Genomic DNA, 17,010 nt, shown 5'->3' with positions numbered 1-17,010 from the left:
AATGTGTGCATAAATTAGGTTTAAGAACTTGGAGTTCTACAGGTTTCAGGATGCTTTTTAAACTGCTGCTTTCTCTGTTAATTAAAAGCTCCCACTGCCAGTTTGTTCCTGTTTTATTAAAGTGCTCCAGCATTCGGAACCTCTCCATGAACAAATAAATATTAGCAGTCTTCACATATGTGTGCATATATATATTAGAAAACATCTTTTGGTAAGATAATTATTTGCCTATTAATTTGCCAGCAAATACTAATCCACCAGGATGTAATTGTTTCTGCTCAGAAATTACTTTCTTACATAATCGCACAGATATAATCTGATGCAGGATTCCCTATGCAGTTATGAACCTATACACATTTTTGATAAGAATTTTGTATCAGGTATTTTAGAACTGCATGTGTTTTAAGCATTTTTTTAAAGCAGATGTAATTTGCACATCACAAATATAAAAAAAAATTCTTGTTTTCTGTCCAATATAGAAGAATAAAGATACTGTGTTACATACAAACACTCTGAGCTGTAGAACTCATCTTTTCAGGTACATCCAGAAAAGTATGATAGCTGGGGTTTGGTTTATGTTCAGCAGAACACAAGGAGACATCAAGCTTTATTGGCAATAAGTGTGATTTGTATTTCATATTCCAAATAGGAAAATGTTCTTTTGCTGAGTTAAAAAAATAAACTCTCTTTTTTCTTCAAAGAAATACAAACAGTAGGTTTGTATCAAATGCACAGATATATGTGTATATTTTTTATGTGGATATGTGTAAATATGTACCCATATGACTTGGGGACTAAACTGGATAAACACTTGAGTGTTTCTCATGCTTTACAGGTGTCAAAAATCCCTTTAATGTGCTTTTCCTTTCATTTCACTCCTGATTTGTCTCTGCCTTTGACCACTTTTTTTCTGTTTCTCCATCTGCCAGTGCTCTCACATCAACAACAGCCCAGTTGTCTGATTTTAAAGGTCATGGAGGGATCAGACAAAATGAAAGTTGGTCAAAACTTGGGAGCTGGCTGCAGCTGCAGCTCAGGGAAAATGAGGCTACAAGTGAGTACTACCTCAACAGCCTCAGGACTTACAGGGACTTTCTTTGCCTAGAGTTCATTTTAGCTTGTTTCTGCTGTGACAGTATTTGTCTTTCTGTCACAAGATTATTACCTGCCTTGTTCAAGCTTATCTCCATGCATAGCAAATGTGATCCAGATCTAGAAAACCTGTACGGTCCCTACAGAACAAGTGAAAAAAACACTTTTCTGATAGCTGGGGCTGTGGGATGCTGTTGTGTATCTGGAACAGTGAAGTGGTGATGATCATCAAGCTGTAGCTGGAATCCAGAGGGGGAAAAAATAACAAGTAAGCAAACTGCTTGAAGAAAACATGAAAGAAAGTAGCCCTGGGCAGATCCAATACTGAAGAGAAAGAAACTTCACCATAAATGTCACTTTCCTTCCAGCAAAGCCCTTGGGATGCTACAAATAAGTCGATTCCCCTCCAAATTCCTTGATGGGTACTGTGGATATTGGGATCCAGATGGTCACCCTCAAGGCTGAATGTTACACTGAAGAAAAAGGATAGATACCTGAAAGTGAATATATATCTAAATAATATATTAATATTATTAGTGAGGGTTTATTTATTTTTTTTATTCATTTGGACAGTGACTTAGCAGTGCTGTAACTGGGCTAATAGCAAGTGATTTGATTTGATTTTGATTTGACTATCAAAACCCTAATGCATCCTTAATTACTTGGATCTGCTTAAAATTCATATTCAGTTTCATCCACAGCAAGATCTTAAAGTGTAATGCTGTTAGTTTACTGATTCATGCAATAAAAAACAAACTTTGGGGGTATGATTGAGTTGTCCAAAAACAGGATGTCTGTTGACATCACTTGCTGTCTCTGAGACATCTGTTGTAGGACAATGACAAAGTAAAATCAAAGTAGATTCATGCTGTAGCAGAACTGGACTGGGAAGATGAGTGGGATACCCAAGGATTTTTACCATGGCATTAGGTGCTGCTATCTCAGGAAATGCATTGCACTTTCATGGCACATTATGTAAAGGCACAAGCAGGAAAGCAAAGATTCAATGTGGCTGGGTTTTTAACTTACCATAGTCCTTGGTGTGCAGTACATTTCAGTGGGAAGCTTTATGAAGTGTGGCATCAGCCCCCAGCTTTCCAGAGCTGGCTCTTCAGTGTTGGCCAAAGATCAAGGGACTTTAGAGGGGAAAGCATGGAAGAAAGAAAGAAAATCCAAATGAATAGACCTGAGGTTCTGTCTTTTATCAGGTCACTGCAATAACTCCAGAGAAATCTGAAATCTGTCATAAGAAAAAAAAATCCTCATTTTTTTCTTTCTTTTATTTAAAATTTTAACTAAGTAGCTGTGCTAAAATTGAGACATTAGGGAGTCTAATAGCTCTGTGATACTTTCTATTAATTTTGTGTTCAACAAGAATATTTGCCCCATGCAGAGCAGAAACCAGGCAAGCGAAGCGAAGCAGCATCATGGTAGGAGCTAAGTCATGAAGAGCTTGCAGTCTTTGAAAGCAGGAATATAGGATATTTCTAGTCCCAAATAAAAGGTACATAAAACAACTGAAAAATCAACACAGTAGGAATGGTACCAACAACAATAATGAAGGATACACATTTTCAAATAAGAAAGGAAATTGCTTAAATCTCAGAACCTTGGGTTAAATAGTTGCTTCATTTTCCTAAGTTTTATAGATTTTAACTTTCAAGTTTGCCTATGTAGTTGAGATTTAACTCCTTTAATGTTTGTTTTGGAAAATTGAATTGAAAACTGAATTGTCTAAGCACCTGTATTTTGTTGAGGAAACACAGAAGACAATTTATGCATATGAATTATTTTCCTGAGGCCAGTACAAATGCCAATAATTGTAAATTCTAGGATATATATATTATTTTCTCTGCAGTTTCAGTGGGATGCCAGTGAAATTATTAACAATGGCATCTCAGATTTTATGTGAATTATGCATCTCTGTAGTGCTTCCTTTGGTTCTCACCATAACAGCTATCAAAGCACTATAGAACTATTTTACTCCAAAGGTACTATGCAGAATTTTTTTTTTTCAATATGAAGCAATATCTTCACTTTATCTGGGGAAACATAATCCTAAATCATGCCCAATCCCTGGGTTTGCATCAAAGGAGCATATATGTTTCTGTAGGTACTTCTACATCAGATGTTTTCTTTCCTTGCTGAAGATCCAGCCTCACAGGTTTCCTCCAGAGCACTCATCTTGCTCACTGATGTAGGGGCTCAGGGGAGACATCACTCCTGAGCTCTGGCTCCTGACAGCTTCCTTGCAGCTGATCAGCCTAAAGGCACAACCACGTCTCTCTGCTTCATTCCTGCCTGCACGCAGATAATGGGCTCTGGATCACAGGGCTTTTACCAACTAAGGGTCAATAAATTTCATACAGCACATGCCATGGCAGTAGCAGGGATGCTGCCTGTGTATATCTTTTCCAAGAGCTGCCTATACAAAGCCTTTGGCAATTAACAACGACCATAATGTCCCCTGTCAGGAATTTTACCGCTTTGACATCCAGCGCTTTGGTGCTTTGGCCTTCAAAGAATTCTTAAAAAAAGGTTCGCAACAGAGTTAACTCTATTAAAAAGTGAATAGTTTTCTGGTTTGTTTTGCTCTGGAGAAAGATCAGTAGGAGTGTCTCTTTCCATTCCCTAAAGAAGTTTGTGCAGCCATTCAAACACTGGTTTATCAGAGCAGAGATGAAATGATGAGTGGTGTGTTCCAGGGAGAGCATCAGCATTGCTCTGCATGGATTCCTCAGAGGAAGATCCAAGAGCAAAATCAGTTGCTGAACACATTTTTTTGTCCCATAGCATCTACATCTCTGTTTCTCTTTATCAATCCTTTTTTTTTTTTTTTTTTTTTTAATAACAGGTCTAATTAAAGAAGCCCTGGTAAAAATTATAAATGGCATTTTAAAAAACCCCAAAATCATCAAGGTTAGGTGAAAGAAATTTTTTGTATTTTCCTACAGCCAGAGTAAAATAACCAGAAAATTCTGTGGGCAATTCATCCTCAAAAGCAGAAGGCAAAAGAGCTTTGTCCTTTGAGAAATATGCTCATGACTCAAAACTTATGCTGGACTTCAATATTCTACGAAGACACTTGAAAACTCTCATCTTGATCTTCTGCTGTTCTAGTCATTCATATGATACTTCTCAGTGAAGGCTATTTGAACACCTTCAGATTTTACTCTCTTCTGCCAACATAAAAATGTATAATCCTGAAATTTAGGATGCTTAATGTGTCCATAAAATTGCCATTGTTTACAGCTTATCATAATGTATCATATATTAAATATATAATTACATGTCTTTATAGTAATTAGATACTAATTTTATTTCTGGTTTCTGGTTTTATTCTGGTTGAATAAAACAAAAAGGAAACAGTTCCTCTAGATACCCTGTATACAACTGGGTTCTCTATGGAAGGAATACCAAACATACATAAAACCTCATTTCATAAACGTGGAAAATGCAAGTGCATCCAGCATTTTGCAATAGTTTTGTAATTTTATGTTTTTCTAATGATTTTTAATAATTTAAGAAGAAAAAGATTATACCGTAATCATCTTTAATGATATCAGAAGAGGTTTGGAAACTTGTATCTATGGCATGTATGGAATGTAAGGGTTCTTGTCACAGGAATATTAGTAAATCAATACAACGTTGCTACACAACCATCTTTTTACTATGCTGCTGTAGCAAAATAACAAAACAATTTGCTTGAGATTCTTCAAGAAATTATTTTACTGTAGATAGAATCACATAATCACAGCATGGGTTGGAAGGAGCTTTGAAGATCATCTAATTCCCAAACCCCTGCCATGGCAGGGTCACCTGATGATCTCAAAGTGTTGCTGCTAAAGGATTTTTTTGTATTTCAGCTGCCCCCCAGCCAGTCTTCTAACATAAGGTTGTTCTGTTTTCTACAAGCTGCAGAGCTAGTTTGCCAAACCCCTGTTTCTTCCAAATTCTTTGTCAATATCTGTCAATAGTACAAAAAAATGGTGCTTGCAAAACTCAAATTCCACTACATCACCATTTTGCTTGTGAAATTACTTTATCTGAAATGCATTCTTCTATGCAACTGGAACTGGAAATATTCTTCAGATTCATGAGGCAACAGGTGATGAGGCAACAGGCTGTTACTCATTCTTTTGTACCAGATACATGTTCTCAAAAATAAAATTAGAAAATTATGGTATTTCACGCTGATCATCGCTTTTAACAAACCAAGGCTGACATGAGTTGGTTGCTGTTAGCATCACATTATGCCCGTGACAGGGGAAAGGAGTTTCAGAGTTAGTGATGTGTTCAGCTCAGATATACACTGTAAGTTGTCTCAGCACTAGTAGAACAATAATGGCAATATTCCAGTAAGAAATTCAGGCATTTTCAAGAAATTTTTCAGGCATTTAATTGGCTCTATTAGTTTTTCATAAATTCAGGGAACGTGGCTTTTGCTTTTTTAATCTCCCTGATTTACTAAAAATGTATGTTGATGTGTTGTCCTGTAAACAGCCAGTTTTGTGGCAAACCACAGTTGCTGGATTTTTTTAACACCTATGTACAATAAATAATGAATGAAATACCCTACAGTAAAATGCAAAGCAGATAAGTCATCTGAGTCCAAAAATGAAATGTGAACCAGATGCTTTAATGTTTTAAAGAGCTGGCAGGATGTCATCACGCCAGTACAAGGACTCTATCAGGACAGCTGTTCTACACACTGAGTCCCAGCTGCAAACGTGATGTACCTTTCTAAAACCAATTCAAAATTGCCATAAATCCTTTGCTAATTAGTTTCTGCAAGGCTTCAAAGGGACTTTGGTAATGATTCGATTTCTGATATAAAAAGATTTGCTTACTGAAGAGGTCCAATATACAACATATAAGAGTATTATAGTTAATGGCCACTTTAAAAACATTTAATTTGTCCTTGCCTGGGTCACCAGGCTATGACATTTCTTCTGTACCATTTATTTTTAGTAGAAAGAGTACTCTAATAAATATGCCCAGTGATTGAAGATGAGGACAGACAGTAACTCCTTTGAAACAGAGCAAGGAGCAGAGATTAAAAAAAAAAAAAAAAGGCCAAATATTTTCTATCCTTTGAGATGAGATTTTTTATAACACTGAGTCGTATGTGTGTTTTACTTTCAGCATTTCTGGTACTGCTTAAATACCTTATTGAATAGGACCAACAAAAGATTTAAAGTCTTATAGTTTACAGACAAAAGAATTCAAAACATCTCATAGTCCTTTTCCTTTTTTGATTATTTTTGTTTTACTAACTCTATTTGTTCTGTTTGTCGTTTTAGCTTAAATATTTATCTGCAGAATATTTTCTTCTAAATTGTTCTGTTCAGGGAGCCTTTGGGCATCAATCATTGCAAAAACAACCAGCAAAAGACTACAAATGACAGTCATTCATCATCTGAAACAAATGATTCCAATCTGTCAAAGGACAAACTCTAAACTTGCATTCTTTCATCAGGAGAATCATAAGCAAAATAGATTAATTTTGAAATTGTACCAGAGAGAATTTGTGAAGTACACAGATAAATAGAAAACAAGGTTTGATTAGTCCTCAAGGGGTGCTGCTTTGCTTGCTGCTTTGTTATGCTAGATAGCTGTAGAGGTTTGACACTAATCACATTCCAGGCACCCACCAAAGCCACTCTCTTGCTCCCTTCTGCAGCTGGATGGGGGAGAGAAAATTTAATGAAAGGTTCACGAGTTGAGCTAAGGACTTGGAGGGATCACTCATCAAATACCATCAAGGGCAAAACAGGCTCTAATTAGAAATATGAAATGAATTTATTGCTAACAAAATCAGAGCAAGATAATGATAAGTCAAATAAACCCTCAAAAACAACTTTTCCCACCTCTCCCTCCTCCCCAGCTCTACCTCCTCCCCAGCAGTGCAGGGGGACATTGAATGAGGGTTATGGTCAGTTCATCACACTGTGTTTCTCCTGCTGCTCAAGGAGAGGAGTCCCTGCTCCACAGTGGAGTCCCTCCCTCAGGATACAGTTCTCCATTAACTTCTCCATCAGGGGTGCATCCCACAGGAAACAGCCCCTTGTCATCTGCTGCAACGTGGGTCCATCCCATGGGCAGCATTCCGTCTCAAGCTGCTGCAGCGTGGGCCACTCTTCCCTGGGGTGCATTCCCTCAAGGAAAGGCTGCTCCAGAGGGGGATCCTGTCTCTATGAGCCTCGGACAGGATCACAGCCTCCTCTCAAGGCATCTGCCTGTTCTGGAGTGGGCCTCCTCCAGGGACTGCAGGTGGATCTCTGCATCCCTGTGGATCTCCATGGGCTGCAGGGGACAGCTGCCTCACCATGGCTGCACCATGGGCTGCAGGGGAATCCCAGCTCTGGTGCCTGCAGCATCTCCTGCCCCTTCTGCACTGACCTTGGTGTCTGCAGAGCTGCTCCTCTCACATCTCCTCACCCCATTCTTCTCTGCCCATAACTACATCTGTGCAATAATTTTTTTTCTTTATTTTAAAATCTGTTATCACAGAGGCATTATCAGCAGTCCAAAATTTGCCCAGCCTTGGCCAGCAGCATGTCCATCTTCAGAGCCATCAGGGGCTGGCTCTGCCAGACATGCAGGAAGAAGAGAAAGAGCAGAAACAGTGCAACAGGGATGTCAGAAATTAAGAATGAACAACAGGATGGATTTCTTGTCATTACAAGGCCATTGCACCAGCCAGGGCATTTCCAGAGCACATCATTCAGGGATTGTCTAAATATTGGGACAATATTTGTGGCATAAACTTCCTTGGGGTTAGATAGATTTTCTCCTTTACATTTTCCTAAAGCCTACCACCCCTTCAGCATGAGCATTTAACCCAGGGCAAAGAAAGTGAGGTCCTGTTCCTGACTTCTGCTACTGCTAAGTTTCTGTTTGGTCTACAATTTTGTCTGTAGACTTACTTCTCTAAATCATGCCCAAATGTCACACTTCCTAAACCCTCCAAGGGATTTGCCCTTAATGGTTGTAGCATAGAATGTCTTTTAGGGAAGAGGTTTTATTTAATTTGACTACGTAGAGCACACTGTCCATTAATGCCAAAAAATATAGTAAGAACCCCTTGTTTCTAAACAAACAACTATGTTAATTAGTTAACTTTATAAGTGTTTTCATAAAAAGACAAAATAAATTTGATACCTTTACAGGGAAGGTGTATTTATGAAAGCTAAGAGATTTGGTAACATAACCTTTTAATAGGCTGCAGTCAGTATTCTCAAATTGAGAAGGAAACAACTGAAAAGATGGTACAGATTAGTCACAGCCTGATGCTAGAATGACAATATCACTCTTGGAAATACTGTTAAAAGCAGAAAGAAAGACAACAAAGGGGAGTAGTTAAATATTTACCATCTGAAACTTGTAAAAGACTCAGCTATACCATAGCTCAACTGCCCTCAGTGTCTTGCCTCAGAAAGATCTGGGTTTCTTGGAACCAGAACATAATTCTGCTTTGTAACGTGTCAGTGTTTTAGGGTCAAGAGACTAAGAGTGCAGAAGTGCTACACAGCAGTGCATCTGTCTGGATGGCTGAAAGATTAATGGAAAAAAGAAAGCAGTCAAAGATGCCAAAGACCAAAAAAAGCATAGGCTGAAAAAAACCCTCAGCTGCACACAATACAGACCGAATCACTTAGCAGAAAGTCTTACTGTTAAATTTGTCATGAGTCTGATTACAGAGACACTTCTCCAACACTGTTATGGGGATGCAAAATTAGGCAATCAAATAAATTCAGTAACCATCACTTTGTTGCAAACATTATTTTAATTACGATTGGCAAATGCTAGAAGAAATCATATAAGTAGCAACCATCTCTGGAGTTTTGAGCTAGCAAATTTTGTGTATGAGACTAACACTGTTCCACAAGATGGTAAACAGCGTTTATTTATATGAAGCCAAAAACACTGGAAATAATAAACATGCACAAAAAAAAAAAAGCTCATTTGTTATCTGGCTAGGTAGGTGGATATGCAAACCCATATGCCTTTTCAGGAACTGGTTGTTTAATTTATATCTAAAGAGAAAAAAAAAAAAAAAAAAAAAAAAAAAAAAAAAAAAAAAACCAAAAACCAAAAAATAGATTCAGCATCTTTACTGAGTGACACTAAGAAAAGACAAATTGACCAATAGCTATTAATTCACAGTTCTACGAATACATAAAACAGGAAATTAACTTTGTCTCAGTTTTCATGTAATCCTATGTAATGCCTGAAAATAGACAATCAGACTGGAGCTAAAACAAGTTGGTACACAGCCTAACTGGCTTCTCAGAGGAGGAATACTTCCCTAAGACAAAGCTTATTATTATTTGAAAAAAAGAGTAATTATTTGAAAAAAGAGTAATTTTGTGTGCCTGTATGAGGCCCAAATATTGTTGCAATGTAACGGAGAGACTATTTTATAGAGTCAATAACTTTTGTGTTATTTCCGATGCCAGTGGAATATTAGAGTAAGCATGAAGGTATTAAGTGCAAGATTATATATTATGGACTTCAGTTTTGTTTGGCTTGTTTGTGTTTTTCTTTGTTTGTTTGTTTTGAAAATAGAATATTATTCTTCATTAATGAGGTAAAAAAATCAATTCCAGAAGTTCTCAAAGCTGTTTTTACTACTTTAGTGTGACATTGCCTGGTTTGATGAAAAACGGGTTGAACAGAGACTTCTTGTTTTCCCTTCCAGGAAAGGAAACAAGTTTCCAAACAGAAACAGAAACTTTCCAGGTTTGTTTCAGGGACCTGGGGAATTTGTGGTGGTGCCTTTTTCTTTTTTTTTTTTTTTCTTTTTTTTTTTTTTTCCTATCTCATGCTTTCCACTCCCAAGTAGGGAGTAATAAAAGAAATGTTATGATTATTTATGGATATTTTTTTTCTTTTTTTTTCCAGAATTCTGGAAGAACACTGCTTAGTAAGCCACACAGCTAAATAAAACTGTTTTTTCTTACCTTTTCACAAGGATGCATTTATATGATACTTCAACATTAGGAAAAAAAGGCTCAGAGTTTGTATGTAAACACAGCATACCCTAGACCTTTTTTACACAGGACTCTGGACATGGAGTTTTTTAGTTTTACTGATACTATGTCTACCTGATCAAAGAAGTGTATTTTTATGTTTAGAAAGCAGAAAAGTATATCAGAAAGTTTAAATACAAAGAAAAGTAACAAATGGGTTGATTTTACCTTTTTCTAGGCACACCTGTATTCTCCTCTCTAGGCAATTAATATCTTTGAATTATTTGATTACCTTCAAGTAAATGGTTTAATGGTACTTTATAGTTCATCACTTAGTAATTAGAATAGAAATATTACATGTATGAAATTATGAAAGTAAGATGCACAAGGATGCAGCTAGAGCCCACCAGATATTGTAATCAAGTTTGGGATTTTGTGTATGCCTGTGTCACACCCAAACACATAGGACAAGTTTCAAGTGAGCTATTACAGTTGTGAATTAAGGAGGAGGTGGGGGAAAATAGCTTTTTTTCTGGACCATAGAGTGATTTTAGAAACGTGCTAAAACCTACCCCTTAAGCATGTACTTTTAATTTAGTATTTTGTAGCTGTATATAAGGCAGTGGGTTGTGGCAGTTTAAAATTCAGGAGTAAAATTTTCCAAATGTTTTTTGCCTGTCATCTTCCTCTGGTGGCACTCTGCATTAATAGCTTTACACCGTACCTTTGAAGTTATTTTTTGAGCACATTTGAGGTAGAGAAGAAATGAACAGAAAGGATCTGAGGAGTGATAACAACTGAACAGTGAGGCTAAACCAAAACACAACAATGTAATTACAGCTGCTTTATTCCAGATACAATCATTGCTCCCATAACATGCCTCAAAATATATCTAAAAAGAGAAGGCTCACAAAGGGTAGAATAACATGTAAAATTTATACGAAACTCTTCCACAAATTATCTCCCAGAGTCCTGTAATTTGTCGACTTTCAGGATCACATTTTGATTTGAACTTGTACCCCGAGGGTCCAAGTAACTTCTCAGCATTCACCTCATCATGTCATAAATTTCATAAAAGCTTTGTTATTTAGATTTTAATGTCCATTACCATGGAAAGCACTTTCAGAATTCAATTCCCTGTCAGAGAGGAATTAAACACCCTGCTGGCTCCCAGTTCTGTGGAGCTGTAGTTGGTCTGTGGCTGTGCCCACGTGCCAGGTTTCAGGGTAGGGACTGTCAATGTCCCAGGTTGGTTTGATGTGCCTTGCAGCCCCCCAGGAGCCTCCCATGCATAAAGAGATAGGGGACCAGGATGTTCTCAGCTGTGTGGATGTTCATCCTGGCCATAGCAAACATGAGCCTGCAGCATGGAGAGGCATCCTTCCCTGTGTACAGCTTTTAGTGAGCTCAAACATTACTGCCTGCAGGGACTGCTGGTGCTGGAAGTCACTGGAACCTGCCAGAAATATGCAAAATAAAGGACACAAACTCAGGAAAACCCAAACACACGGCTGGCCTCAAAATGCATACGGTTTATCGTATGGTTTGTGCCAGCAGCTTCACTTGGAGAGAATCACATTCATGTAGTGGTGGAAGGAGGTCTTTCCCAAACTAGTTTGCCCTGCCTCAAGGGTTGGTTGATAGAAATTCTCCTGTGGCCAGTTCAGCTCAGCAGGTCTGAAGCAGTAGCTTGAGATGGCTGCTAAGGGGATGGCTGGAATTACAGATTTGGCCAAATTTCCATCTCTAAAATTAGGAAAATAATTTCTTATTATGTGTCACAAGGTGTCTAAAAACTACACTACTCAGAATTGCAAAAGGACTAAACCATAATTTTCCGTATCATTGTAATTTTTTAATATATTTTCACTCTATTTAAATGGAAGCCACTTCAGGAATTTAAAGCATCAGTAACTGTGGTCTCAGTTAAGTTTAACAATAACTTTTTTTCTTCTTCCCAAACTGGCTATAAATTACCATAAGAAACAAGCAATACTTACACCACTTCCCATGATATTTTTGAGTAGGAGTCAAGTGATTTTGTGAAATTGGCCATTCTAATCAATGCTGCTCTGCACTAAGAATGAATTATCACAAGGTCAATACTTGATTAAATTTATATTTACAAGGCATTATCAGTGAAAAAATTGTACTTGTAAAATTCAACAGCAAATGACAAAAACCCATTTCACTTTGTGCCAAAAATATAATGAGGTCTGATAATGGCAATAGAAATGAATCCATTTTGTGACAAATCTAAGATTTTAACCTTATGAAAGGATCTCCTTAGAACCATATATACACATTACTACAATACCCTTGCAAGGAACAGATGGCTTTTATTTTCCCAGAGGGACATCTGCATGTGGATGAAGTACACTGTTATTATTGATCATAAAATCATTTGCAAATATTTTAAACACAAATATTAGCATATCTCACACTTGGCAAATGTCTTCCTTTGAAGGGAGACATATATTTCCTTTCCTTTGTATTCTGGAAACAGATTTTCCTTGAAACTAGAGGTACTACTGTGATTAAGGAATTGCTTGGTCAGTTCCACTGAATATTCAGGTGATATTGGTGAAAACTCGGGAAAAGAATGATAAGATTTTAAGAGCACTGTGCACTGCAACATTGGCCTTTCACATGCCATCCTGTTTGTGACAGAAATCCTGCACTGACGCATTTTTCTAGACTTTCCTTTATTGCCTAAATAATGGATACTAATTTTAAAACTTACAATGAAGTGGCACAACATATAGCACTATGAACTTAACCTTTTTTTATCACTACTCCTTTTATAGGAACTGGATACTGATTGTACTTTATATTTGAGGTTTATTCAATGCTTAGGGAGTACTGTTGAATATCATTGACATAAAGAATTTAACATTTGTACATCACATGCCTATTTTCCTTTTGCCTGAAGAGTAGGTCAATACTATCATTGTTCCTTTCCTTATGTTCCAGGGAAGCAAAAGAGAAGCAGAGTAAATCCCTGCAATGTCAGTCACATGTTTTGGGAGAAATACATACATAAATTAAGCTTGTTATTTTCAAAAGATATCCAAATCTAACTTTGTAATTGATTTTCGCGTAAGATTGACTCCATCTTGTTGTGGATTATTTTTTGTTTGTGTCCTGATCAAAACTGTCTGGAGTAAGTTGCTGATAAAAATCTTCTCTCTGCTTTCCCTAACTTTAATACTAAATCTCTAAACCTCCTAAAGGAATGGTGGAAATTAATTAAGTGGATAAAACTAGAACTGTAGTTTTTCTTTTCCACCTAATTAACTGTTTTGGTTTTTTTTCCCTAACTCTCAACTTTAACTAGCATAGTCTGTCAGTTACAGCTCTTTCTTTCTGGCACTTTCTGTATCTTCCCACTTTACTTTTAAAATATAACTTCTTTCTAACAAAAGTCTCCCATTTTTTTTTTCTGTTTCCAGTCTATCACAGGAAATCCATCAGTGAGAAATCTGGCTGATGCCAACAGAAGGAATAAAATCCCTTTAACTGCTTTGTGGTACAGATTAGTCTTTTAATGGGCTAGGAGCTTTTCATCCTTGGCTGACCAGGTTGTTAGGGTCCCAAGACTGACAATGAGCAGCACCAAATTCTTCTACATGGCGAGAGGACCGAAGCTCTGAAGAGCTGGCCAAAAAGATTAATTTATTCTGAATTAGCATTAGTTACAAGACTATCTCAATTGGCTCACCTAGTAATGTATTTGTACCAGTGATTTTTTCTCTTTCTTTGGGTAACTGTAATCAATTGGAACTTCACTTTTTTTCTAACCTGTCTTTTCCTCCTGTTCCCTCTCATAACTAAAATCTCAACACTACTGTCCCATTGTCCTTGCACCCCTGGTATCCACTTTTAGCACATTTTAAGCCTTCTGTGTTAATGATGACTTTTACATCACAGAAATGGAACTTCTTCTTCGTACTTTAGCAATCCACAAGTTTGCGGAAAAACAGACCTTTTGCTTTTCACAGAATCAGAGAAGGGAACCCACAAGGAACATCAAGTCCAACTCTTAAATGAATGGGCCCATATGAGGATCAAATCCCCAGCCTTGGCACTATTAGCACCACACTTTAATCAACTGAGCTAATCTCAGTTGCTTTTTTGCACATCTTGTTCAAATACATTATGAGTTAAGACTTTTGCCCTTAACCTGAATCAGGAAAGCTTCTCTGATATTTAGCAGAAATGTTCCTACATATTTCTACTATATTTCTCAGGAAAAAAAAAAAAGACTACTAATTAGTAAAGTCATTTTTCTGACTTTAAATCATGAAGCATTTAAAATCTAAATCAAATGTATTCAGTGAATGCCCTGGTTTATACTACTTGAGGAAATGAAAAGAATGAAAAAACAAAACAAAACAAATAAAACCAAAACAAAACAAAAAACTACCATCAAGAAGCAAAGTTCAGGTCAGAGTCTCAGTGCTAAAAGTTGAAGCTTGAATTCAAAATACAAGAAAAAATGTCAAGAGGCTTGACCAAGGACAATTTTGAACAGTCATAAAAGTATCCAAGTCTGAAGGTTCACATGCCCTTATTTATGGCCAGTAAGACTGTAGGTATTTGCAGAGAGTCACAGCTGGCTAATTCCCTCTCTTTTTTAGTGCCAATCAGCTTCACACGCTGGGTGCTGGTACAGCTGGTGCAGCAACTCTGGTGTTGATGCAGAAGTTTGGGAAACAGGCACATCCAGGATAAGAAACTTTCCAAACTTGCCTGTGTCTTATTGATGAAACAGAACAAATGAAGCATTTCCTGAAGAGGCAGATATTAACATTCTTATCAAGGTTATTTAAACCTCATGCTGGCTTCGGTTGCTTCATGTGGCTTATTGACAAGATTCTGTACTGTGACATTATCCTGAGCAGTGGTGCCACAGGATTAACTCATTGACTTTCACCTTTCCTGGTGAGCTGGCCATATGATGCCACCATATGAGATCCCTGCCCAGCCAGCCAAAGGCAGCCTGAGATGGTCAGCATGCCAGCAAATCCCTCCTCTGACATTTGGGCTCCCCTAACAAAGTCTTTGAACAGATTTCTCTGTCTATCACCACCCAGGACAAATATTGCTGTGAGAACAGATTGATTAAGTGATGGAAAATAACTTCTCTGAGGTGAAGAACTAATTTAATATAGTCACAAAGATGTTGCATTTTTACATAAATGAATGCTCTATACTAGCTAAACTTAGTCTGTTCAAGTTGTAGGCTATACTTAAATTTTGTTTTGTTATATGAATTTAATGGTTGGTGGGTTTTTTTTTTAGTTTTTAGACTATACTACAATTTTTTATTGAATTATTTGTAAATTGGTTTTATTTTTCCCAGAAGACTTTCTAAGCCCTCTTGACCTCCTTTCTTGGCATGTCAGAATTTAAAGGTTGGTTTCTATGGATTCAGTGTTTTCAGATTTTAAATTGATTTTCCGCAATGTTAATATCATTAAAATTAGATCACTTAAATATTTGTGAAAACAAACAAAGGAAAAAAGTGGTAGTCTGGTCAGTCAATATTATTTTATGCAATTTTAATTTTCGATGAAGCAGCCTCCATTAGGCTAAAGAAGTTAATCCTCTAGGGATGTGGAATAAAAACCTGTGACCTTTCAGTGGATTCTGCATAAAAGCACCTGAAATATCAGGTAGGTTTATTTAAACAGTGTAAACCATAGAAATGTGTTGAGTTAATCATAACCTTGAAACAGTTCCAGTTCTAAATATATCTGAGGTAAGTACACAGCGTGGGGTATGCAGCCAAGAGATGGGAAATGGATGGATCTCTTCAGAGCTCTGGAAAGGCAGGTTTGATGCTGCTGCTGGAAGAATCTGCAGTGTATGAAGTCCTGTCACATGGTGAGTACAGACATTGAAAGGGGCATCCTTTGAAGCAGTTTTTTCCTCTCACATCTTCCCACACCCCACTAATAACAAGACATAGTTCAATAAATTTCCTAATTATTGGTTTCCATCATATCTCGGCCTCCTTAACTCTTCATCCCCATCGATGGCTGGAATACAGTGATCATGGCTCCTTATTTTGAACATAATGAGAAGTAATTTAGCCAATGCTAAAGAAGAACCTTTTATTAGATGACGCTTACTAGGACAAAAAGATAAGAAATCTCAGTGTCATTTGTGTTAGCACAAAAACATGAAGGCCGTTTATTGGCTGGTGACTAGCTGACACAAATAGTTCTGTCACATTCAAAGACTCCTTGACATCAAATTTCATTTCTGTCTCCATACTTGTCTTCATGCTATGCTCATTTTCACAGGCTGCACTCAGAGCTTGTGCTGTCAGGACAGGGTTTGTTGGCGGGCAGGTCTGGAAGAAGGGCAGGGGATAAAAGTTCTGAGATGAGCACATTAGTGTCTCTGTTGCCACTGCCATAGGATGTGCGTGTCAGGTGAGCAAAATCAGCTCTAGATGAGACAGTTCTGTTGCAGCTGATACACAGAAGAGGAATTTCCATTTGATCAGAGCACATTAAACATAATTCAATGCTGAAAGGACTCAGTCATCATCCATCATTAGAGGGGTGAGAAAAGAAAAAAAAAATAGATTTTTCATTGTCTTCCTGATATTCAGGTGCTACTCCTGCTCTCCATTCATTTGTTAACAGTTATCTGCCAATACAGATGGCACAGATTGCTTATGGTGTCTCAGGATCTAAGGCAATTTTGGGCTAATTGTTAAGAAGAGAGTGCACGGATAAATATGATCATACAGTTGCTCTTGCTTCCTCATGTTTCTTTCTGAAACATTCAATCTGGGCACTCACAGAAACAGGAAAATGGGAGTTGACTTACTATAGCAATATCTTCAAAAAAAGCTATTATTTTTCATATTTTTGAATATGAGTATCTCAGTAGTAAACATGAGAAGAGAATAAGGAAACACTGTCCT

The sequence above is a fragment of the Anomalospiza imberbis genome, chromosome 4 (assembly GCF_031753505.1).
Source record: "Anomalospiza imberbis isolate Cuckoo-Finch-1a 21T00152 chromosome 4, ASM3175350v1, whole genome shotgun sequence".
Classification (NCBI taxonomy): Eukaryota; Metazoa; Chordata; class Aves; order Passeriformes; family Viduidae; genus Anomalospiza; species Anomalospiza imberbis.
Note: the sequence above shows the minus strand (reverse complement) of the source record.